Below are 26,535 nucleotides of genomic sequence, written 5' to 3'. Positions count from 1 at the left end.
CACGCAGGCGCTCACAAGGTCCGCAAATTTTCGCAGTAGACTACTTAACGAAGGACATCAATATGCAAAGCGTTTCGCCAGTCTAGTTCCACCTGTTTCTACCAGTACGCCTGGAGTAATACTGACATTTGAGCAAGTTGCTACAGCATCTTAGAAAAAAGCATCGCAAAAAGACGACAGTGACGCAGAAAGAACAGGCACCACCATCGTCCGTCGTCGTTTTGCGCATTTTTTCTAAGATGTACAGTCTTTGTCAAAAGTAACCAGGCTGCAGGGTTTGCTTCTAGCTCGCACAGTGGAGCCCTTACAGTTTCCCTGAAGCTGAAATGGTCGTTAAAGGTAAGGACTGGGGGTATTTTTACCTTCCAACACCTTTTGATCTTTAGGGAAGCCACAAGGGTTCCACTATATAAGCTAGAAGCAAACCATGCAGCCTGGTTACTTTTGATAAAGACGGTACGTCAGAGCCAAGCCGAAACTACGCCCGCAGTCAAAATTGACAGCAGCGTTCCGAGGCGCATCGCCTGAAAACTAACAGCACACCGCGTAGGTCGCCGTGTATATAGAGCGCACATAACACTTCCAAGGCCGTGTGCAAGGGCGGCGAGAAGATGAATATCCTTGCCGATGCCGTGCATCGAACACTTCTGACCGCGGGTGCTCATGTTCACAGCAGGTGGCGTGCCCGCCTCTCCTAAGGCGTGGTGCAGAGACAAACGATAAACAACGATGAGCAAAACTACTCGCGCGCACACATTGAAACGCGTGCGCCTGGGCGCCGAGAATAGAACGTCCCATTGGAGCGGGCAACTACGCGGGAGGAACGGAAAAGAAAATTTAGCTTGGGCCCGAACTGAGGCAGCTGTTGGACGCGTGTGGTCTCGCTGCTCCTACAGGAAGCCAGCCAACATTTCAGCGCGGAAGGAATGACACAGTGTGGATGCGCGATGTTATCAGATCAACAACACGTCGACGGAGAACGCTGCGCGCTAGCAATAGCGTGTCACCTGTTCGGATCTGCCGATGAGGCCAGTTGGGCCCAACCGCGCACCGCTGCTTTTTGCAAATTAATACGACTGTATTAATCTGTGTCCAGTGTGTTGTCTCAGTAGCGGTGTGTGAATAGTATCTTCAAAACAGAATCGTATACTAATAGAGCGGCTTTACAACCGAATCAAATTCGAAAATACGAATCAATATTCTTACTTGTGCGAATATCCCCACAGACCGAATAATCGTGCAAAACCGCTAAACGCTAGCGGCTGCGCTGAGGAACGGTGCTATATACAGCTATATTTGGGGGGTTGGGTTTTTCGGTGTAAACTGAAAATGGTCAGTATTCTTGGCATGCAAGGCGTAGCTGTAGCTGGCTGTTGAGTATGAGTTACACTCAATCAAAGCTGGAAATTATCTAAGTGGGAAACAAAAGCGTGATGCGGCGGTGATATTGTTGGATAAGCAGCGCTGTTATGCGATTTGAGCTAATGCTGCGCTAGCTTACACGTCTCTACCGACCTGGAAGCACCATCTCCTCGCCGCCTGCTAACTAAGCACAGTTTGTTGATTATCATCACCCGCTTAGAGCAGTTATTCGGCTAAATAGGTTCATCAACTGCATGTACGACACTGGCTACGCGACGACTGAGCGGCAGTTCCATCGCTGGCGTACGCACGCAGACCACGTGATGACCCGCCCTTTAACTGAACCCAGCGTGACAAACCAAGGATAACATGTCAACCTAATTATTAGAAGTATAGTTCCACCTGCGTATTGGTCTGCCGGTTACCTCATTTAATTTGTGTTACTTTTTTAATGACGATAGCAATTTCGTCTCCAAGCACAGCTCCAAGTACTACCATTTGCACGTTAATTACTCGTAAATAAACCGTTCATGTTGAAAAAAGAAACCGCCTAGACAGGCTAAATAGGTTTTGAGCACATAGGACTGCCACATTTATTCACCGAAAAAATTCGGTAATTCATTCGTCGAAAATAACATTCGCCGAAAAAAAAAAAAAAACCCAACGGCGTTCTGAAGTAAGCACCGAAGAAAGTTCGCCACATTAAAAAAAAAAAAACCGAAAAGTCCAACATATAGCTAAAGCTCATCTAGGAGGTAGGCAACACGAAGTCAGTATATTAACTCGCAACTTTCACGTACGGTGTCTCTGACACGCGGTCGGCCCTAGAACCGCCCTAGCGGTGATACCTGCGGTCCGCGTCCTGATTAATCCGGTGTCTCCGGCCAAATGTTTGTACTCTTAGTTACGCCGCACAGTGCTGTTAGCGTATTCTTGCGTTTCGCGATGCCCTTCGCAGAACGGTACAGCTACATGATAATGTAATATTCATGTGCACGAGTAAAGCACACAATATGGGCAGATAGCTTCAAAGAACTCACATTTTCTGTCTACCGCAGGGCTCGAACTGTGCGGTCAAAGGGGATCTGCATACATTTCTTCTTGATTCTAAGCTCAAAGAGTGAATAATCAAGTTAATCAAGATCTCGGCGAGGACAAGCCAGTTACGCATCATGAAAATATAAAGCAGCGCGATCATGTCCAACATTTCCGGACAAAAAATTTGAAAATTAGAAAATTGTAAGATATTGTTACCGAAATACTGAAGGCAGTGGTTCATTATTCCGAAATGTAGCAAAATCTTTCCTTTAAAGTGTTTCCCTCGATCGCGTCGAAAAGTTAAGAATGTCATAGAAAACCACACGGAACAGTTTTGCTGATAGCAAAAACGTTAATAGAAAAAAAAAATTGGAAGTCTGCCCTCGGGTGATCTGCGGATATATTGATTGTTATGTGATATCTTACATTAAATGAAAAATTGAGTTCTTAAACGGTTTCCTGCTCAAAAATGCTTTTGTAAGGAATTGTTGGGTATGAAAACGGGGACGACGAAGAAAAACAAATAATAACAATGCTCTAGCTTCCCTTGTGTCTGTGCTTCGCCATCATCCTCGTTTTTAGCGCCGCTTTAAATTATCAGCTTTATCAAAGTTGGCATCGGGAAGCCTGTGGACAAGACTATATGACAGTTTTCAGAGCGCATTTCTGCCCTAACGATTTATTCTACAGCACCACTAGTGAGCGGTGATCTTTAGTGACGTGAACTGTGAACTACTCTTCAATGCAAAATTCTTCAGCAGCGACCACCGCACACGTGCTTTGCAAGATATGAAAAACATCTGTTTCCTGCATGATTAAATTATGCAATGCGTGCAACCATTAGAGGCCGGAAGTGCACTTAGTTTCGGAGTGTGTACTAATCTTTAGGAAGACGTGGAAGTAACATTGTGACACTGAGGAAGTAGGAGCTACAGCTTCTCTTTAAAGCAGGAACTGTCTCGCTTGGCAAGCGACTGGTGCTGAAACTAATTCCGTCAGGGCTTGTTCACAAACTCGCCACGGTGGTAAGTGGTTAGGCCGTCGGGATAGTGAGCCGGAGTACCCGGGGTTCAATGAGGCCGCTGTGCCTGAGTTTCGATGGAAGTGAAACGCAGAAGACGCCCGTGTGATGCGCGCATGCCAATGCACGTTAAAGAACCCCAGGCGGTCTAAATTAACCCGGAGCCCTCCACTACGGCGTACCTCATGGTCCATTTGCAGGACCAGGACCACTATTAAACTACACAATTTTAAATTTCTTCACGAGTTACGGCAGTCAAAATCGTTGCCTACCCGTGGTTCTCCAATAAAATCAGCGGGGCTGAAAATGGGCACTGCAGACCGCCCACTGCTACTTTGTATTCTTTTCGCACCCAGACCATGATTCTTTGTATTTTGCTTGTCTATAGGCAGCCAGATGCGACGGCGTGTGTGCTGAAGTGAGGCGGAAAACGGGGAAACTGGCTGCGAACTCAGCATATACCTACTAGGTGCGTGAATGCGCAGTGCGACATCTTGAAATGCTAGCGTCTGCGAGTACCATAAACCGTATAAGAGTGCATATATCGTCAGTTCGAATCCCTGCCGCAAGCTAGCCTCCAACGTAGCACACGTAAGCTATAGGCAATGATAAATCGTATGACACCATCCGGAACGCTGCACGGCAAACGTTCGCGTCACAATTTTGGTACGAGTGTTGTGGGACAACTGGCGCCACATGGAGGTCGGCCAGTGGCGAGTGTATACAGACGAACGATTTGTAGAGGGTTGTCTGAAGTGGCGGTGCTTGGCTGTGTGCGTCATACGGCCGCCTGATGACATCACCCAATTTTTCTTGCCATCGCTGGGATTTTCTATACCATCTGCGAGTACCGCACGCACGCACGCACGCACGCACGCACACACACACACACACACACACGCACACGCACACACACACACACAGAGCCGCCGGCATTTTTCGTAATGGGGCTAGTTGCTAGTAATGCCGTCGCATGAAAAGGTAGCATTGAAACTGCAGTTAACCGCGGGCCAAGTGCGCCCTGGCAAGTTACAACGTCAAACGGTGCGCGTGTGTGCGTGGCGGCTGGGCAAAAGCGTCTGAGTAAAAGCAGAAGCGTGGTAAGCGCGAGAGAGAGGCACCGGTGCAAGCGGCGAGGACTGCTGGCCCACCCGGTCACGTGGCGTGTACCACCTGCCCAGTCGGATCTCCACACCTTCTGAGCAACTGCCGCGTACGTACACGCAGCGCGCAGACAGCAGTCTGCGTCACCCTTGTTTAGAGCGGGCGAGCAGTGCGCCCCAATCAATGAAAATTGAGCTGAGAGTATCCAATGGTTCTCGGTTTGAGTACTAGTTCCCACCTGATCCGTAGGTCTATGCGGTTCTTCTCCCGCGCAAATGTTGCTTCCACAGCTTAGCTGCTGAGGCGAGGTGTCGCCTTATTTGGAGCCCAATACGCTACTTGAGAGCCTTTCAAGAGTGTGCCGCATACTATACGTCCTTGACGCACATGCGTTGCGGTAGCTTAGCTGTTATATTCTTGTCGAGTATCGAAGACGAGGGTGCCAGCCTACGCTACCAGTTGCCGTGAACGCCTGATCGCTATTGGTATTATCGCGTCATTAAAGCGGCTAGTCCGTAGCATATGTCTCGGCCAGGAGCACATGACCGCGCTGGACAGCTTAGAAAGCGGTTTGATAGGGTCCGCTTTGGAGAAACAGACGTCCACAAATGACCTTTTAAAGGAAGAAACGCCGGTTTTGTCTGACTTAGTATTTGCCCTGTAACAGGGCAAATCCACTTACTACGAACTTCGGATACAACGAACGCAATCCGCATGACTGTCAGTTTCGTTATAAGTGGGCTCGACTGTATACGATGTGGCTTTGCGGTCAAAAGTGAAGCACTTTTTCTTGGCATTTTATTTGTAACAGCAGATCATGTAAAATCAGAGACGAATGGAAGTATTACGAGCAACTTTTGCAGACGGAAGTCGTGCAGTCTTGACATTTTTCTAAGCGCTAAAACAACAAGGACGCAGAGGGAACAGACAGGGACGAGCGCTACTTCCAACTGTTTATTTCGTAAAACCGCAAGTGCTTGGGTAGCACTTGTGTAAGCTCACCGTCTATTTCATTGTCAAAAAAAGAACTCGCCTTCCTCAGGGTATCAACGTAATCGTGCACTTATCTTCTTGGTTCTGTTAGTCTCGGCAGCTATACTGTGTAATCGCGCACGTGCAGTTTACTGCCGTGTCATAAAAGCGTTCGAGAACTGTTTAAAGCACTTGCGGTTTTATGAAATAAACAGTTGGAAGTAGCGCTCGTCCCTGTCTGTTCCCTCTGCGTCCATGTTCTTTTAGCGCTTCGAAAAATGTCAAAACTGCACCAACTAGCACGATCCGCTACCCTTCCTGCAGTCATAACAAAAAGAAAGAAAAATTCTAAAGTTCAAGGACCGGGCCGTGAGCCAACAGCGTTAGTAAAAATTTAGCTTTAAAAGCATTTTGAGCTCTGCGTCGAACAAGAGGACAGCGCATCACGATCGCGTGATGACGGCAGCGATGGAACTGCCGCTTAGCCGTCGCGAAAGCCGGAACATGACAATTTCGTGCCGTTTATGCACGATTTCGAATTGTCGGTTGCTTGTTACGGTTCCAGAAGTTGTCAGAATCCTTATGCGCAGTGAAAAAAACCTACTTAACTCAGCGTCAGTCTTAAGCCGGTGATAAGTTTCAGAAGACGGTGATACGCTATAGCTGACAGCGCTTGTCGAGGAGATGAAGCCTCTCGATCTGCGACGGCGTGTCCGAGTTCGCGGTTCAACGCCTCAAACCTTCCAACTACGGTACTCAATTCCAAAGGTACCGTTGTCCCACCGCGTTCCTGGTTCCTGAACTTGAATTTTCTCCTATAACCTACTGAAACTGCTACTGAATAGCAAGCTAGTTGTGACATGCGTGTCAGGAATACCTGCTTTTTTCGGTTAAAATCGAATTTCAAGAAATTAATTCACCGGCTTTTTATCAGTATTTTATCGGGTTACATCGAAAATTCAAAACCCCCGTAATAGATATGTTTCAAAAATCGAGAATCAAGTTTCGCTGATAATCTCGGAACATCCACTCTTTATAACTTCATGTCACACAATCGGCTTCCCTCTGCCTTCAACGACAGCGAGTCGCTTCCCTTCTTCGTCTCCTTAAGGGATTTTTGCGTCCTAGACCAACATTCAGGAATGTCGAAGTTCAGTTGACAAGCTTCGTCATGGAGTTCCCCAGCGTAGCAGTATTTCATCCTTACCGTTGAACATTCCCCTTCCGCATGCACTTTTTTTTTTCGCACGGCTGGTACACCTGTATGTACCAACATCTGTACAGAGGTTTGCGTAGCGCGAGAACGTTTTAGCATTGCGTTACCATTATCTGGCTGACCGGCCACCTGTGCATGCTCTTGCTGGCCGGAGGAAGCCGTACAAGAAACGCCTGGCTAAAATGCTCTACTACTACTACCCCTGGGCCACGGTAGCCCTTGTTCCTTGGCTATAGCAGCTCTTACATAATCTCAAGCGTGAGGCCCGCTAAATGGAAGAAGCCTTCTTGTCTCACTGTCGAAAGCAGCCATTCAACTTGAATAACAACACAAACACAATCGGGCGGGTGCATCGTTTTGTCCTTTTGCAATGACGGTCTGAAAGAACATGCTCAGCGTAAAGACAACAGCGCGCGTGCACGCACGCACGCACGCACGCACGCGCACAAACTCAAGCGGCGTCACGTATAATCGCCTTCTTAACCCCAGGACGGTTGCACCCTGTGCGCGCCAGGTCAGAGCAGCCGAGCAGGGCCGCCTCCCAGATCTCCCGGGTAGGGTTGGGGATAGGGGAAGGTGCGAAGTTGATTGGCATGCCCACACCATGTGGTAAAGGTCCGAAGACTTTTCCAGAAGGCCCTGGTCGGGCGCGCCCGAGCAGCAGCTACAGCCAATGGGCTCCTGTAATGAGCAGCCCACCTAGTTTGTAAGGGGCGGCCCCTTAAAGGGCCACGGACCACCCCAGCTCAGCAGACACTCTCTACCTCTCTTTCAGCGAGCCTCCTCTCCTTCCATTCCCTCCTCGAAATTCTTCTCTCCCGCTCCTCGTCGAGTAGGCTCGGCAAGGCAAAATCACCCCTTCCTTCTCCGACGTAAGCCGGAGGCGTGGTGTCTGTGGAGTGCGTCACAGGGTACGTCATGGCCCCGCCTTCAATAGAATTCTTTTCTTGGTTTTTGCTGCTGGGGCTGAAACAGCGTCGTCGCATTTTCTCCGCACACTGAACGATCGAGAGGCGCGATCGGCTCGACCACCTAGACTTGTTAGCGAGCGCACCCTTTCATACATCTGTTTGTCATTCCCAGTTAGCGAGCCACCTTTTCATTTTTTTTTTAGGCCTCCCCACCGTTTCACGAGCGGATGGGCGGAAGTCGTTTCTGTTCGAAACACACGGCGAAGTGCGGACCCGGCAACCGCCCGTTTGCTTTTCTTCATGTGTGTTTGTGTTCTGTGTGTTTGTGTCTTTTCTCCGCTCCGAATACCATGTCGTTCATTGGAGTCAGGGCGTACGCAAGATGCATGGAGGATAAGCGGTGTCTATGCGGAGCGCTCAAGTGGACGAGCGAGGGAAAGGCTCTGCTGCACTACTAATTAAAACCTTGTTTTGGGGGGCTCGCATAGAAGAAAAGAAACTGAGAAGGGAGCGCGCACGCAGAGCTTCTCGTGACGTGATCACGGCGGGGGGGGAGGGGGGGGGGGCGAACCAACTCCCTCAGTTTTACTATTTTTTACTTTTTATGGCAAGGGTTCAAGGCTGTCGCCGCACGCTCCCTCAGCAGTTTTTTTTTTTTTTTCCTTCATGCGGGTTTGGAGGCATGAGCCAGAACAGAAGGCGCTGCGGAAAGCCTTGTGCAGACGACGCGACGCCAAGGCTACGCCCAACCTTCTCCCGTCAGTCAGAACGATGCACCAATGGAGTGCCTTTAGCGAAAGTAGCCACCCTTGACGTCAGCGGGGTGCAGAGTAGTGGGCGGGGCCCGTTTTTGAAGGAAGGAAAGAACGAACGGGCTTTGATTTGAATTTTCGCAGCTTTTCGGGGCGCGCATGGCTCTAGTATTTTGCAGAGGTTATCTTCGATGCCTCATCTATGCAGTGGGCTTGTTTTTCAAAAATGTCCGGACCCTGGTCAGTGGCCCTTTAAGGACCGCTCCACTCGCTCCCTGTACATATTTCAAATATAAAGTTTTTCAGTCAGTCAGTCAGTCCCTGTGCGCGAACGGACAGCCAAGTTGAGAGCCGAGTCACCATCAGCAATTTCTGCAGCAGCTGATGCACTGCCCAGACAGCATTACGACTGCTAGACGGAGATGCATGCTACGTGTGGCTTCGGCAGAGTGCAGATGCTCGCGCTAGAGTATGGAGGTATAGGGGGTAAGCTTTCGGCCAGCTTTCAAACTGCCTGGACGCTGTTTTTTTTTTTTTTTTGAAGCGACGGCTAAACTCTTCCCGGTCTATAAAGCAGGAAGCCAATCAAAATTTGTGGCAGCACGTAAGGCGCAAAATGGAATAGAAAAAAAAACGAACTTTCGCCTCATTCGCACTGTCTTCTGCACTGTATCGTGTAAAGTATGCTACACCAATTGCCCAAATTTAACACGCTTCTACGGGAACGTTTTTATGAGTATACGCTGTCGATGCACATGCCGTTGATTGGAGTGCTAACGTCGGGGAACACACAGACTGCAAACTACGCAGCGATAAAGCAGCAAAACTGCTCGTCCTTTCTGTCGGCCTTATGCCGTGAACTACATCCCGATAATGAAGCTATAGAGCAGGAGTTGCCGACCAAACATCGCACAAAATTGCCGCAACGTACGTGAAAACGGCTGCAATAACGCCGCTGCAAGTCAGAGCGACCTCGTCATTGCACGCCCCCAACGTCTCCTTCACAACATGTCGGCAGGATTCATACGCAATAAGCCAGGGCTGCATTCCGCACTTGTGGACAAGATGTCTGGATACAAACGGCCGGCGTCAGATCAGAAATCAGTCGGAAGTTTGATGACGAGCGGTGGCGTGAAAACAACCGCGCAAAAGCTGCTTATTATCTAGCATTCCAACGTGTACTTCAGTCCTAGCCTGGTGCGCTCCGGGGAATCTTACTTTGCATGCATATGCATACACGCGAGGACTAACAGAGTACGCATACACCATATAGTTTGACCATACTCTCTTGTCTTTACGGTTCTCTATCGCATAATTAAAGGGGTGCAGATGACAAGTCTTTACCCTCGTCTTCGCTGTATTCGCATGTGCCGATCTGTGAGAGGCGGAGAAACAGGTAAAGGGAGATTTCATCGCGCGCGTAGCGCTCCAAAGCGTGGCGACTACACGTGGAACTAAGAAGTGCCGTTACCTTGAAGTCGCTTCACCGCTACCTTGATCGCACTCGGCGCCCGAACAACTGCGTTCTTCCAATTCTTCTTGGGTGCACGTGAGGACACGCACTGGTGGCATTTTCGAAAACTTTTCATTTAGTAAAGCGGATGCAAACGCAACACTCCTTCCTGGCACGAAGCGGACACAGCAAGTGCTGCAAACCGCACGCGAGATGTCACACAATCGTTCCCTCTCGCTCGCCGCTAAACCACGTGACCTCCTTCGCTGCTCCGACTCCGCCCCCCTCGGCGAGAAACTTTCCCCTCGACGCAATCCCTCGGCTCTTAGTGACGACATTAGGTCAGATGAAGAAAAATGTGAGGGTAGACTCGCTTTAAGGACAGTGTTCTGATATGTCCGAGGCGGGCCGCTAACGGCGATGCTGGAGACGCAAGCTGGGGAAAACTCAACAGCGACGCTTTCAGCGTGCCACAGATAGGCTAACAATTGGTTTTTAAAAGGTACTTGGTTTGCTGTTTTGAATATGAAATACTTTAATCTTGCCAGCACTCAAATATGCATTGATTGAAGTTAAGTTAGGAAATCGAAGCGAGCTATGGAGAGAAAAATGGTTTAGGTTTAAGGGGGTTTAACGCCCCAAAGCGACTCAGGCTATGAGGGACGCCGTAGTGAAGGGCTCCGGAAATTTTGACCACCTGGGGTTCTTTAACGCGCACTGACCTAGCACAGCACACGGAACTCTAGAATTTCGCCTCAATCGAAATTCGACCGCCGCGACCGGGATCGAACCCACGTCTTTCGGGTCACCAGCCGAGCGCCATAACCACTGAGCCATCCGGCGGCGGAGAGAAAAATGATAGGGGTAACGTTAAGAACATCTGCATTTCTTCTGTTCTAATATAGGTATACGTGCTTGTGATCTTTTCGTGGACGTACGCGTATTGAAGCACCAATATGCGCCGCCATATTTCACCGCTCTGTTCATCGATGCGAAGCAGTGCTGCTTCTCAGCACACACCTGCCTTACATCAAGGAAACGGCCTGAAACCGGCACGACAGCTAATCTGATACGCCGAATACTTTCTGAACGAAAAAGACTGCGCACCTAACAGCTAAGTTATGTAACCGGCATACAGTTGTAGCGATACTCTGTTAACGTGGAACCGCAGAAAGTTGCATTTTTCGAGTTTAACGCATTTTTTGTGTGTGTGTGTGCAAACATAACTTACAATTCGTCGTTTAAACAATCAGAGTGCCAGATTGCCACAATACACGGCAAGAATCGTTTCCGCTATGTACCCAGGCCTCATAACACATTTTATCTATAGTTGTCAGTCTGTATAGGAGACCCTGCTGCTTCAAAGACATTTCGCATCGACCGAAGGTGTACGTGCATAAGGTTTTCCCTGATGCCGCTGAAACAGCTCCGGGCATGACGTCACGTACGAAACGAGCAGAAATAAAAAACAACGCTAGATTTTACGTAATCCCGCTCAGGTCTCTGGTTGGGCTCTGGCGAATATGCATGACAGCGACAGGTGTAGATATCACCACGCAATCGTCGCTGCGATCTTGGAGTGAGCGTGGCCAATGAGGCTGGGGCAGCGCACACGCGGCGCCTCTCGCCGCGTAGCGCATGTCGCCAACAGGAGAAACGCTCAGCTGACAGCTGACGATATTCGCGCTGCATGACCGCTGCCGTAGTATAGAAGAAACGATGCGGATGTGTGCGTGCGTGTCTGATATTTATTTCACACCGCCTGTTCCGTGACAGCCATCAATGCTTTGTGGTCGCTGAAGGGAAGCTACGTGGTCGCTTACGACACGACGGTACGCTTCTTCGCCGTTTCACAGAACCGTGAAACAGCGACAGCACGTTCCACCGTATCTTGTCGCTGTCGCCGTTAACGTTCGGGAAGCTCGTCGCTCGCGCTCCTCGGTGGGACTACGGACAATCCGAAACGTCAATATATCGTTGCTGGAGAGAGCAGGCGAGGGTTGGGGCGTGAGGCGCAAAGAAGTCATGAAGCACTCGTCGAACACGCACTGACAGACGCTATACGCAAGACTTCGGGTGCTTAGCTAACAGCTGATCTCATATACAGGTACCAATTTGTTCAAATGGCATACCGTTTAGACCACTCCGATGCTCTGGTGTTGCCCAGACGGACAACCCAGTTTAGTGCAGCCCCGGTTCCTTGGCTAACCGGGGTGTGGCTTGGTGTCAGCGCGGATGGCGCAGTGGGCAGCAGCGTCTTTTTCCTTATACATTAACCTCGCTGCGCTTTCCTTTGGGCCTTAATCGCGAAAGTCTTACCGGCTATCCCACTCAGCCAACATTTCTTTTTCCATTTTCTCAACCGTTCAACCCAACTTCGAAACACGATGCTCGGAGTCAAATATCCTGCTCATGCATGCAATGGCACCTCTTCCACTCCTGCTTTCGGCAGCCGCACTTTTCCCGGCAGCCGCACAATGAAGACACACTGTGGAGTATATAGGGCCAGACGCTGTGGAACAGTACGGCTATCCAGTGGTTCCGCACACATCACGCACACTTCGTACCGTCTCATATATATGACAGTTCGTTCTCTGGACCCAGGGGGAACAAACGCTGTCGTCGAACGCCGCTAATCAGACAATGCAGTGGGAATACATGCCCCGAGATGCGCCCCGAGCTGCATCAGCTTTTGAACGGACTTATCTGCGTGAGAAAAATGCAACGGCTGAGAGATTATTTCGTGACTGCCCAGGTACTTAACTAAGACAGCATCCATTGAGCCGAGTCAGCCAGCGATAACACGTCACCGGTGCAGCGGCCGGAGGACGCGGCCATCAGTAAGCGCAATGGAGGCTAGACTCGATCGGCTTCTCTTGCGTGTGTTTCGCAACTGTCCCGCGCCGTACTCATTGGCTTTACGCGATTTGGCTTTCGCCTCGCTTACTGCGTTGTGAATGAGCAGCGCTCGCGCGCTGACCACTTAATCATACCCCAGCACTCTCATACAGGGCTTTCGCATCCAATCAGGTAAACAAGCAGAAAAGCCACATTTGTACAGTGTATTGCTGCTCCGGTGCAAGTCCAAAGGCTCTATTTCGCGCCCCCAAATGTGCGTTTCGAAGCGAACGGCCGTTCTCTACAGACTAGCTAACCTACACAGTCGTCGTACCCCGCTACGAACGGCGGCGGCGGTATTTCGAGTGCCATTCTGGATATCAGGTATGAACGGGCTGCCCCCGCAGTGTGCATGGTGCTGGCTCACAAGGCACGCTGATCACGACTGCACATACACTTTTTTTCACAACGCCCAGCCTGAAGAGTGAACCTTGCCTCAAAACGCAGAACGGCACATGAAAATTTATAGCTGCGAAAAATAAGAACCAAAGAAAACTCATAGTTGCAGCAGATTATTATCGAAAGCCTCGTTATCGACTCACCCACGTTCGTTCCGACCTCCTCTGGAGCGCCCCGATACGACGCTACAGCCGTGCCGGCGAGGCTCGAAGCCGACCGCACAAATACCGCATTGTCCGTGCCATAATGAGCGGCGCGAACGATAGCGTGTGAGACAAAGCGCTGCCTGCATGATACGCCCGACGGTTGCGCAGTGTTCTGAAATCGCAGCGTACATAGGCCAGGCGAGACGCTTCAGTCAAGTGCGGGTTCCGGGCGACTCAAACGTACCGTCTTTGCCAAAAGTAACCGAGCGGCCGAGCAGTGGCGCTGCGGTCCACGGCACTGTAGCCCCAGCTCCCCGGCCGCGAGGGTAAACGCACACCTTTGCCCTCGCTCTCCTTTCTTGGAGGATAAGTAAGCGGGCAGCTTGTGCGGCGAGCGATTTCGCGCCTTCTGAGCACTGTCATAATGAGCGAAGGCGCAGGCTTACGTCAGCCAGTTCACACGCGCAGTCGGGGTGCAGCGGCCAGAGCCAGAGGCCGCAGTGCCTCGACTCGGCTGCGAGCCTGCTCGGTTACTTTTGGCAAAAACGGTGCTTGCTCAAGACGTTACACACTTCGTCCGAGAAACGAGGGCACCTGCAATTCTTCCATTAAAAAATCATGTTCTCCTAGGTGCCCACGTTTTCTGATGAGTGTTGGACATTCCCGCGAAGCCTGAGGAGGTGGGCTGTGCCATCGTTCGCGTTTTGTTCCCCGGGGGTCCACAAAATGAGAGGCGCGTGGTGATTAACCTGCTTTTGAAGTTTGAATGCGAAAGCATTACTAGTCCCATTGCGAGGAAAGCTGGCGGCGGCGTGCGTGCGTGCGTGCGCGCGCGTGTGTGTGTGTGTGTGCTCGCAGATGGTACAGAAAATCCCATCGATGGCTAGCAGATGGCAAGCAAAAAGGGTCACGCCATCAAGGAGCCGTACGCGCTCACTACTGAGCCACCGCGGCGGGTAGTGCAACAACTTTTGGAGGCATTCGTTGTCATACAGCAGGTGCTAAACAAACCCCTCATGATGGCTGAGCGGCGCAAAAAAGAGGAAAATAAACTGACGCAGGTTCGTCGCAAATCTGCCAACATTAATGCAGAGTGAAATCTGCTTTTCTGCAATTGTTTACGCATCTCTTTCCACAACTGTTTACACATTTCTTTCTGGAATTCTTTTTTGCAATTCTTAACACATTGCTTTCTGCAATTCTTTAGATTTGTCTTAATTTTTTTTTCGTTAAATCTTTACTATTTTTGTTTTTATCTTCTCATTTTTAGGTTATCTTGCTTTTTTTATTTTCGTTTTTGTTCTCACTTATTGTGATTTTTATGTTTTTAATTTATTTCATTATATGATTTCATATTTTAATTTTTCTCATTTTTATTTCGCGCACCGCTGCCTCCAACAAAGGTCGCTTCGCACAACGACATGACCTTGAACGGGAGGAGTAGAGCTTTCGCTCTAAAACAGCTGAGCCAAGGTCGCGGGTTCGATTCCGGCTGCGGGAGCCGCATTTCGATGGCAACGAAATGCAAAAACGCGCGTGTGCTGTGCGATTTCAACGCATGCTGAAAAAACCCCAGCTGGTTTACGTTACGTTAATACAGCATCCATCATAGCCCCCGTGTCCCTGAAATTACTAGTATAATTACAAAATAAAGGATCGGGGACTGGAAATAAAGGATCGGAGAGGGGGGGGGGGGGGGGTGAGGAATCGGGGACCGGACGGTGCAAGATCCATTGGCAACACCGGCGGCAGAGTACTGGCAAGCTTTGCGCGAGAAACTGGCTGATATGTTAAACGCTGAAGAGCAGCTGTATCCTACCGGTACTCACCTATGGGGCAGAAACGTGGAGGCTAACAAAGAGGGTTCAGCTTAAGTTAAGAACAACGCAGCGAGCTATGGAAAGGAAAATGATAGGTGTAACGTTAAGAGATCGGAAGAGGGCGGAGTGGGTGAGGGAACAAACGCGGGTTAATGACATCTTAGCTGAAATCAAGAGGAAGAAATGGGCTTGGGCAGGGCATGTAATGCGAAGGCAAGATAACCGCTGGTCCTTAAGGGTAACGGAGTGGATTCCAAGAGAAAGCAAACGTAGCAGGGGACGGCAGAAAGTTAGGTGGGCGGATGAGATTAAGAAGTTTGCGGGGATACAGTGGCGGCAACTGACAAAGGACAGGGTTAATTGGAGAGACATGGGAGAGGCCTTTGCCCTGCAGTGGGTGCAGTCAGGCTGATGATGATGATGTTAAACGCAATGACGGGTGACAATAGCCCGGTAGCGCAGCGCAGGTACATTGGGCATTACAAAGCGCGCATTGTCGACAAACAATTCATAGATGGACAGCAGGTGCTGCTTGAGAAGTAAGGAGAAGGAAATCTGATGTCAAAATGGATGGGGCCTGTGAAATTATAGTGCGGAAGGCAGTGCGTAGAGCGTGACTGAACTCGACGGCAGCCCATTCGGACTGTCCACGCTAACAAGCATTCCATGCCGTTTCCCATGCGTTTAGAACCGGGAGATGCACTGCCGCCGGAAGCTCCCGAACATTTGAACGAAACACGGCACCGGTAGCTAGAGGCACTGATAGAGCACAACTCCTCGGACTTCTGCGATAGGCCCGGTAAATGCACTATGGGAGCGCACGAAACCATACTAAAGGAAGATGCTGAGCCAGGCGAGCCATGCCAACAAGGTTCTAATATAGCGTATCGCAAGGATGTGGGGAGGCAGATAGCTGAGCTTCTATAGTGTATACACCCCGCTGAGAGCCCACAGGTTCGGCAAGTGGTTTGTGTTGCTAAAAAGGATAGAGGGCTGCGCCTGTGCTGCGATCATCGGAAGCTGAACGCGATAACAGAGCAGGACGCGTTTTCGACGCGCCTACCGTCCGAGCTGTTATCGTGGAAGCACAGAGCTAATCAAGAAAAGGTCAGGACAACAGATGAGACGCCAAGACCCCAGACGAAGGAAGCGCTCAGAAGTTTTCTGGACTTATCAAACTATTACCGGCAATACACCCCCGACTATTCTCACGCCGTACTGTGACAAGCTTAACTAACTGACGGACAGACACCGGAGCAGCACCAACTGGATGACAAGGCGCAGAAAATGTTCTGTGAGGTCAAAGTTTGCTTTCAAAACGCATCTTCGTCTTAGGCACCTGACCCAAGTCGGGGGTTCGTGCTCACAACCGATGGCTAGGACTACGCGGTGGGGGCCTGCCTAGCTTAGCGCGATAGTAACCAATCGCGTTCTTGAGCAAGAAGCTTATTCCTGCCCCGACTCGATGGGCGACTACAGAAAAGGAGGCGCATGCCATCATTTGGGAATTATGTCGGCTTGAGGTCTGCTGTTTGGCGCAGTAGTTCGAATCATAACGAACGACAACCCGCTGAAGCAACTGACTCTTAGCAGCCGGCACAGCGCCAAGCTCACAAAGCTGGGCGCTCGCCCTGCAGAGGTTCAACATTACTGTCCAGCACAAAAAGGGAGAAACAAACACCAATGCAAACGCCATGTCGTGACTTGCGGCTACCAACTAGAAGCATTTGGCTAACCTGAGGGTTATTATTGTGAGGGCTGAAGTTACGTCACGTATGAATGTAAACATTCAGGCTTAAGCAGAACGTGGGTTTCGGCAGGGACTGGGGGCGCTTCTTCGGCTCTGGGGCCACGGCACGTACGCTTGTTTAGTTGTCTATGCGACTTAATCACAAAATGTTATGCGACACACTTGGAAAAGAGGCGGTTGGACCGAAACTTGTATAGACACGAGGAATCGAACCCAGGTCCCTCAGATTGCGAGGCGAACATGCGCAGACCACGCTAAGAACTTTTTTTTTCCCAACAGGGTATTAACTACACGAGGTTATGCATGTACAGAAAGAGGATATATACAGATTATTTACAAAGCACGCAGCTAGTGACTGCACTAACTTGACAGAAAACATCCCAACTAAAAGGGCAGCAAAGATGCACACCGCGCTCGTGTGTGTGTACGTGTTTCTCCCTCCGTCTTGTGTCATTCTGCGCAAAGTTTTCTTGAATATGCACACCGCATCAACAGCGGAAACCAGTACAGTAGAAAGTCTCTTTCATCATAGACCTCCCTGAGTTGAAGCATCATTCGACTGAAATGGCTTCTGGCTGGTTCGAAATGAATAAAAGTGGACCTAGTGAATGAGTTGTGGTCTTTCACTTCATGAAGTGTCTTTGTGTACTGATGCGTGCATTAGTAATACCTTGTCAGCGCTGCAGCACACTGTCGCGTTCCACTCTTAAAGGCGAAGCTTAAGGGTTTTTTTTTACTGTGTACGAGCTGCCGCCAGAAACCCGATCTTCGTTACTGGTTCACCTTAAAAGGAGCAACACTAAAGCACGTGGGACTAGAAGAAGGCAAAGGGCTGCACCTCTTTTTCCTGCGCGTTCTTCAACTCCCACGCCCTTTAGCCTCTTCGTGATAGAGTGAGCTAGCTTGTTGTCTTCGACCGTATCAAGTAAATGCCACCCGCGAGGGTCCAAAAATGAGTCCGCCTATCAGCTCGGGTGATAACTGCGGTGGTTGCTGTGTCGGTCAACACTGCTAGAGCAGCTCTCATGCAGAACGCCTGTGACTCGATGCAGTATAGTCGAGCGGGCATGTCTAGTACGCTAAGAGCAAGGTGAAACACGCGCGCGCGCACACATGCACAATCATGCGCACGCGCCCACATACCTCGGGTGTGGGAAAGAAAATGGCTGGCAGTCGACCGTACGTGCCACAAAACCTAAAAATCTCTCTCTCTCTCTCACACACACACACACACACACACACACACACACACACACACACACACACACACACACACACACACACACACACACACACACACGCGCGCGCGCGCGCGCGCGCGCACGCACACACACGCACACACACGCACACAGAGAGAGAGAGAGCCATGACATTTGCTGAAGGTTATCCGTATCTCAAATCTTGTTCATTTACACGAAAGGCCAACTCATATTGGCGCTGTTAACATTGGCTTTACACGCGTTCCTTCGCGGTGAGTGCCTTGTTGTGTTCCTGGTTCAAACATCAGTGCCCTGAAAACAGCGCACAGCGCTCGCAAGCAACTGCGAAAAGTTACCGAAGCTGGCATTTGGGTCTTGAGAGCCGCGCGTTTCGTTGTAGGATTATTATTATTTAATTCGGGCAAATGTAATCCTGGCCAAGCCATCATCGATCGCGAGTCAGAGGCAGCGCATGCCGATGCTTCGCCCAGGCGTGCATCTCTGTGCGGCAGATGACACGGTCAATGACTAGGGCAATTAGATAAGCCGTGTGGCGGCGGTGCAAATACCCGTTCATGGAATTCGCTCATTTTCACCGCCGCGACACGCGAACGAGTTGCTGGACGCATTTTTCCGCCTATTAGCAGCAAATTACAGCAGGGCAGAAAGCTCCGAACTTCGCAGCTCGAGCCTAAGGCTTGTCTACAAAATATGTCAAACGGCGTTCGAAGAACCAAAACGAACATTTCACAGGATGACTTTTCAAAATCTTTGTTCGAAACGTTTTGAGTCCTGCTCTCACTATTTGCGTTTAACTTTCAAACTATTTCACGAAATGCGGTATGATAAATTCTGCCCCTCTGGGTAGCTATAGCCGGCATAATTCAGCAAACTAGCGAAACAGAGATGAAACACGCAATAAGAAAGACGCATCAAGCTCGCTTCGTCCGACTTGTCTTGCTCATGCCAATACGGTCTTACACCCGCGTTCCAGCGCGTTGCACGAGACCACGCTGCACAGTCAACAGGCTTTTCACAAGCACTGCAGCGTCGCGCTGCAGCCTCTGATCGCTGAATGCTGTCACCACAGCGAAAGCGCCTGCGCGACGTATATTACGCACAAGTATTAAACAAGCCGCGTTTGATGCACCGGTGCTTTACAAACCAGCATTAAACGCAGTTGCAAGCTGTTCCGGACAGAACAAAAAATATGTTTAGTATACTACACCCCTCTCTGCTACCCGCCACGGAAGTTCAGTGGATCTGCTACGGTGTCCGGCTGCTGAGCACGAGTTCACCGCTTCCTTATCCGCCACGGCGCGCATTTCGACGGTGAGGCCCCACGCAAGAACAGCCGCGTACTGAGATTTCGGTGCACGTCAAAGAACCCAAGTAACTAGGATTTACCCACAATCCTCTGCCACGGCGTGCACCGCAGCCCACATAGTAGCTTCCGCAAGTATATACGGACTGGATCGTACACATTTTTTTTTAATCGTAAAAGCGATCACGCCAGAGACACAGAAAGAGACGGACACACAGTGCGCACTGTGTGTCCGTCTCTTTCTGTGACCCTGTCTTCTTGAGCGCTTTTGCGATCAAAACATGTCTAGGCGACTAGCCCAAACGCTGCCTCTGTCGTATGCATTACTTTCACCATGTCACCGCAATATAGCGCTGCGATTTTCGCGCAGCCGATTACAGCTGCGCAGCAGGCGTGTTAGGCCGTCAGGCAGCGGTAAATCTTCGGCGACAGAGGCAAGCCGCAGATAAGTAAATCCTAGTGGCTGCAAGAGTGAGCGAGAGTGGGAACACCAAATGCGTCACAGCGCTTTCCTCGATAGGGATTCCAGTGCGGAAAATCACGTCGTATCTCGCACAGGCGTGTCTGGACTCCGGCGTGTTTCCAACTGGGTGTTGGTTTCGTAAGGTCCTCATGCATCTGCAACTTTTATCACCTTTTATTCCGACCCACTCACTCGCCTCCACTTCCATGGTTTCGACTGATGTGGACAAGCAGGTGCGCGTTTATGGCGACTTTCGGTGGGGTTGGGCTCCGAAAGACCCGGACTCCCGAGACCCGGACTGAAAAATTGTGCCACCATGTAATCACCTGGGTTCCGGAACATGATTGAAATATCTTTCGCCGGGTTTCGAACTTTAGGCCGTGTGCTAGGAAATGTCAAATATAGAGAAAAATATGAAATTTCCGAAGGACAGAGGAAAATTAGAGCTCGCTCTTCGCTCAAATGCGTGCACAGGCCCTAAAAGTATCTGAACAACAAACCAACATCACAGACCCTATCATCTGAGAAGGTTTCTTTACGGCACTCAAGCTGGCTGCCGCACCTGCCATTTCGTTTCCCCGTATACTGCAAATTTTCTTTAGCCTAGTCTCGGGATAATATACGACGCATTCCTTGAATTGGCTTTAAAACAAATTTTAGAAAGGCAAGATCCATTGTGTTCCTTGTTAGCAAAATCCTCAGTGACCTTACGAGGTTTTATAGGGTTTAACGTCCCAAAGCGACTCAAGCTATGAAGGACACCGTAGTGGAGGGCTCGGGATAATTTCGAGCTGTCGGAGTACTAGTGAGTGAAATTTACACCGCAAGCAAGCACACCGTGAGCATTGATGAGATGGTCGTGACGACTAACTGACCACGAGTCAGCGTCAGCGAGTGCTTACATCTACCCACAGTCCGGCCGCAGACGACGGCGTCAGAGGTTGCGTCGACAAACGTATACCACACCGCCGCACTCGTCAGCAAGGTGCTGGCAGTGCTGAGTGAGGCAGCACAGCTTCTGCCATTTCGCACCGAGCTTCCGAGATCGCGACAACAGGCGTTTGTGCGGCTGGATGGAGTCTAGATGATCGTTCACGGCCATCTGATTGCTTACTACAGCAATTCCCTGCGAAAAATGGTCTCGACGATGTGCTACCGCTGAGCGCGGTTCAGGACGAAGCGCTTGTGAAAACAATCCGTCCTAAACAGCCGCCTGCGGGAGTACAGGAACCGTTATAAAAAAGCGCGCGATTTAACGCAGGCACTAGGGGAAGCGCGGCGCCAGCCATGTCAAGATCACCGATTAGCTCGGCATTAGGCGAGTTTCATCGAACTCAGCAACGAATAACACTGTTCCGTTTAGAAAAAATCAATCCAGCTGCAGGCGATTCCGTGTTTGTGCCTGCGGCAGGTCTAAAATTGCTCAGCGACTTTTAACTGACAGCTGGCGAGATATTGAATATGCGTGACTGACAGACGTGATAGCCCAAAAAAGAAGTCTCACGCTTCCTTCTTCACGGGTACCGGAATTAAGACCACCAAATGTTTACAGGCCGTCACATCATGGTGAACAGGCGCGCCTAGAATGCATGCGCGTTCCGGGTCGCTTGATGCGAGTTCGCGCGGTCGAGCAGTGCGTTCACCTGGCCGAAAGAAGCCGCACTTACCCGTCGGCCCGCAGAGGAAGCCAGCGGCCCGCCGCGTTCATCAAATGCCAGCAGGAACCGTCCGGTGCGCCAGCTGGTTCGGTGTCTCGGCGAACTTTTCGCGGCGTTGAGTGGACAGGGAAGACCCTCATACCCTCCACCACTAGCCCAGGCTCGGAAGCGGACGACGAACAACTCGCCCTCGAATCGGCGCGCAACAGAAGCACGGAGCTGCACGATACCACGCCAGCGCTATCCTACTGTCCCGAGAAAAACTTTTCTTCGCCCCCTGGCGAGCGCCACGGCATGCCTCTCTCAATACCCTCTCCCTCCCAGCCGTCTTTGTCCCTTCTCATGGTGCTCATGGTGCAAGTCAGCAGCGGCACCGCGAGGAAAGAATGCGCCGCGCAGCGCGGAAGCGCAACGCGACGGATGCTCGATAGATGGCGCACTCTGTGGCTGAGTTCTGCATTCTATCAGGGGCCAATGCGTCCGCCTTCAGAGACAGCGCTTGTATCAGCATCATCAATTATCTTCCTGTTAACCGTACCGTTGCGTGATGCATATTTCCTTCGACACCAAAACTCACGTTGACCACTTAACCACACCCCCCATGGCCGTTCAACGAGACGCGCTCGCCAGTGGTGTCAGCTAGTCCATTAAACACTGGAGGTTGTCCTTTGAGGACAACGCCACTTTGGAGTGTTAACAGGCTGCCAGGTATCGTGCGCTCGTATGCGACCTGGTTATTCGAACTGTTCCCTTGACTCGAATAAAAAAAAATAAAGCATCCGATTGAGCCTTCCCAAACTCAAAACTACGCGTTGACAGGAGTAAATTCCTGTTAGCGATATGTGCTGTCATGTGCTTATTTGTTAGCGATCGCTTTAGAGACAGCTATGAACCGAGTAAAGGAAACATTGAAACGAAGCTGTATATATCATGCAGCTGAACGACCAGTTTGTTCGAGCTGATGGCAGGCATGAAAGTTCCTAGTACAAGCAACGCAAAGATTTTGTGTGTGTGCGTGCGTGCGCGCGCGCGCGCGTGTGTGTGTGTGTGTGCGTGTGTGTGTGTGCGTGTGTGTGCGTGCGTGCGTTTGCGTGCGTGCGTAGGTATCAAACGCGCAGTAGGTATCAAACGTAGCCCGAGTTGATATCAGTCAAGTAGGTCACACCCAAACTTCACGGGGAGCGCAGGGAATGAGTTTTTCTGGCTGCAGGTAAATTGCGCACGAGGAGCTTCCACTGCTGTGCTAGTACTTTTGCTATACTCCACCCCGCAAAATAGAACGGGTTCCTGACGGCACCGAAATAATAGAGAACACCTAGCAGAGAAGGGAAGGGAAGAGAGGGCATGAGATAAATGACGGAAGCCAACAGTCACCGAAATGAAGGAGCACAGGGGATTTGCTAAATTTAATTTGTGGAGTTCATCAACGGTAAATTAATGGGGTAATTATTTTCAAGATAACTGATTAGAAAGCAGAAGAAAAAACCACCACAGGCCGCCGGTGGGATCCGGAGGTCGTGGGTACGAATCCAACCACCGCCGGTGGGATCCGGAGGTCGTGGTACGGATCCCACCGGCGGCATGTGGTTGTGTTTTCTTCTGCTTTCTAATCAATTATCTTTAAAATAATTATCCCATTCATTTCCCGTTGATGAATACAACAATTTAAAATAAAAGTCCCCTATGCCCCATGGCTTTCGTCACAGAAAACACCTAGGAGCTACAAGGCCCCATTTGATAAACTGGAAGATAAATGTGCAGTTAAGCAGCACAGTTAAGTGAAATTAAATCTCGACAGAAAAATCACGCATGCCGCTTTTAGCAGCAATCGCGTCGGCAGGTGAGCTGCGGAAACAACGAAACGGATGCTCATGCGTAGACTGCTCGCGGCGCGCGTTACTATCTCGCAGTAGTTGCAGGTATGAAGGACAGGTGGCGATACCTTTCTGTCGTCGCGACCGATCACGAGTGCTACAGACTACAGTCAACTACAACCATACCATGGTGCAACAAAGCATGGGGCTGGAGCAGTGCGTTAGTAGAGAGCGGCAGGGAGCCACGCTACGTTGGTGCGCACCCAAATTGTCCGCCAAAAATAAAACAACGTCACAAGTGCCATCTGAATATCACTCGCTGCTTTTCCCATCGCTATTCTTTTAAAATGGTATCCTAAATTCGGGCATCGTTAAGCTCGGCCCTCATGGAAGCACCGAAGAAAGCAGACGTGAGAGCATTGCAAGGAGCTGCACAGCGCACGAGATATGTCTTGCCTGCATGATTTGCTTTTCCGAGTTTTCTTTTCGTTTTTTTTTTTTCGGACGCTGAACTTTACACAGCTCTTCCCCACAAAACAACACGGCGAAACTCAGGCACGCGGCCCAGGCCAACGTGGTCCAGGCCCGACAGCGACTACAGCAGCCGTTCACTAGCAGACGACGCAGTTGTCCGCACCCTACAGTTCGAACTGGAGCACGACTTCGCGCGGCTAAATAACCGCATGAGGCACGCAAATATCAATAAGAATGGCGCTCGTGGTAGGCAGCACCGTAATCACCTCGCAACCGAGGAGTGACCGCGTTCAGACGCTGTTTGTAAACAATGAACGGACTCTGCGCGGGAGGAAGGGCACTCACATTTCAAGGCAGTCGATGTGAAGAGGTACACCGAGACGAAGCAGTAGCGGTCGGGCGTCGTTTCCAAGGATGCTGCTCTCGAATGTTTCGCAGGGCGTGTGCTGAGCTCTCGCTCGGCCGTCGGCTTGCGCTTACGCGGGGCGCATCCATCGTTGCGGTCAGTTCGAGACGGGTACAATGCATGCGCGGACGGCGCCAGCATTCTTCCCGACTGGCGGAAGGGAGCTAGCGCGGGGAGACCGCGGTGGCGACGGCTTGCTCGTGCTGGTTCGTCGCGTGGTCAGCGCAGTCACGTGGGCCCGGGGCGCCCTTAAAAGAGCCGTCCCTCCTATCGACAGGAGGCTTACGGGAGGCGACGCGCGGACGCCCCCTATGCACCCGCATCGCGAGCGGCACAGTTCGCGGGTAGTTCGCAGCCGTAAGCGCTCGATCGGCGACCGCGCAGCAACGCGGCACGCACCAACGTTACTAGACTAGTAACGTTGGCACGCACCGACTGGCACTTTCGACGGTGCACCCGTGTGTTACAAAACGTCGGCAGAAGCGCGGCACACGACTGGGGAGACACGGGTGTCAGCGCTCGCGGGCGGGTCGTACACGACAGATTTAGAAAGAAAACAAGGAGCGAAAATGAAGGCCTCGATGGCAGTGGCCTGCATCGATTTGAGTCGTGTCAGATTGCAGCTGCCCACCAGCTGCGCTCTCAAGCACGAAAGCTCGAGTTTTCCTGGATAGGGATGGAATGCTCCTTGTTTTTCTTCGCGTCCTTTCATCCCGTTTTACTGATCTGAACGACCGTTGGATCTGGGGTGTTTCAAAAGCGGTTACACGACGCTGCTGCAGCAAAGACTCTCAGTTGAGCTCGTTGGTTACTGGTTCCAGACATTTTAACTAGCGCAAAAAAACGACACGCACCGTAGAGAAGCGCGTTTATACTGTCGCTTCTCTAGTGTGCGTGTCATTTTTTACGCTAGTTAAAATATATGCAACGCTGTTGTATGGGCACCAGCTCCCGAATGCTTCGTGGCAGCTTCTCCATTTCTTCGCTACTGATGGCGCGCCCAAATCGTTTTAATGACGCCCAGTGGTAAAGCGGCAACGGTGGTCTAATGCTTGACAAGAAATGCGTCGTACGCGTCCCTGTCAGAAGAAAGATAGGAGATCGCTGCATGCATACGGTCGCGAGAGCTTACGTAAACGTGAGCGGCTCTCCATTATCCTATTACACCAGCCCGGTACACATGTCGATCACAAGCGATCGTCGACAAAGCATTCTGTACCCGTGCTCTCCCAAGCCACACTGCTCCCGTCGCAGGTTGAAGGTCCCACTTCCGTGTATACGCGATGAAATATTTCAAATTGGGTTAGCAGTGGCAGCAAGATTATCTGTAATTGTCTGAAACCTGCTTTTTTGCCTTTTTTTTTGCTTTTTTTCCTCCGTCTCTTTTTGCAAAAATAAAACTTCGCTGTAATATGGGCGCCAAGGTTACTGAAATTTTAGTGCTTCCGCGATAACAAAACAAAAACAAACGCTATTGTGATTCTTCATCACACAAAACGAGTTGAGTTCAAAAAATATGTATCTGCTGTGGGAAAACACGACACAATGCTTATCCGTTTATCACTTGCAACGACAACACGTATCTGCAAAATAGAGCATTTCACCACGCTATCAGCTGTGTGAAATTCAATTATTTGCTGCTCACGCATAAACACTGTCACGTATTGAAAGACAGCGCGGAAGTGTGAAGATCAGCAGACTGCTCGTTTATCCGCACCACTAAACAATGCAGAGCCGCGCTCGAAAGGGCTGCCCGAGCTAAGCAAAGCTCTCACTACTTGCGTTTCGCTCAGTAGCCAATCCTGCTTTCACTACGCAGCCAGCGTGCTTTCGGACACCTGCCCTGCAGTTATAAGTAAATGGCCCCGTGGAAAAGGCCTTCTCGAGCCAGAAGAGCCTTACGTTGCCGGTTTGATAAGAGTACGCATGCAGAGAGCCTGCTACGTTTCAAGCACTGGTTCGGTGTCTTTGTAGAAAATCAAGGATTAGGGACAAGCGGTTCTAGTTACCTTGGCTGCCACCACATGGCGCATAGCTTACATAATTAAAAAATAGGGTGTTTACATCGGCCGCGACGTAAGAAAAGAAAGGGAATGACAGAGCGGCTGCAGAACAAAACGTGACAGCCCGCTAGGTTTGGCGGCGCTGTTCCGAATTCTTGGCAATGGATGGCGCATGCTGCTCTTAGACAGGCGTTGACCCAGCGACCTTCTATTCTTTGCTTGCGTTCTTCAGATTCACTTCTGTCGTAATACCCCGGCCCATGACCATCAGCTGCGCAACTGCTAGCGACAACAGCTGCGCTAGCTTAGTGACATTTGCAGCACAGCAGCTGCCAGAAACCAGGTGAGGCAG

At 50.5% G+C, this 26,535-nt stretch overlaps 1 protein-coding gene across 3 annotated transcripts in view; it reads right to left on the bottom strand.

Annotated features, from left to right (window-relative positions):
• LOC149351278 (lewis-type alpha-(1,3)-fucosyltransferase-like) overlaps nucleotides 1-26,535 on the bottom strand; it is a 56,222-nt gene that overhangs the window by 13,016 nt on the left and 16,671 nt on the right. Inside the window, exon 1 of one of the 3 annotated variants that reach the window (XM_089580566.1) lies at nucleotides 24,120-24,512. The exons of 1 other annotated variant lie outside the window; for it this stretch is intronic. The gene's annotated coding sequence lies outside the window, so the exon portion shown is untranslated. Of the gene's footprint in view, nucleotides 1-21,495; nucleotides 21,764-24,119; nucleotides 24,513-26,535 lie in introns of those variants that run through there. One more of the 3 variants, XM_089580565.1, reaches the window with a different exon arrangement.

This window comes from Amblyomma mixtum, chromosome 3, assembly GCF_055824585.1.
Source record: "Amblyomma mixtum isolate Tamu chromosome 3, ASM5582458v1, whole genome shotgun sequence".
Classification (NCBI taxonomy): domain Eukaryota; kingdom Metazoa; phylum Arthropoda; class Arachnida; order Ixodida; family Ixodidae; genus Amblyomma; species Amblyomma mixtum.
Note: the sequence above shows the minus strand (reverse complement) of the source record. Positions and strands in the feature narration are given on the sequence as shown.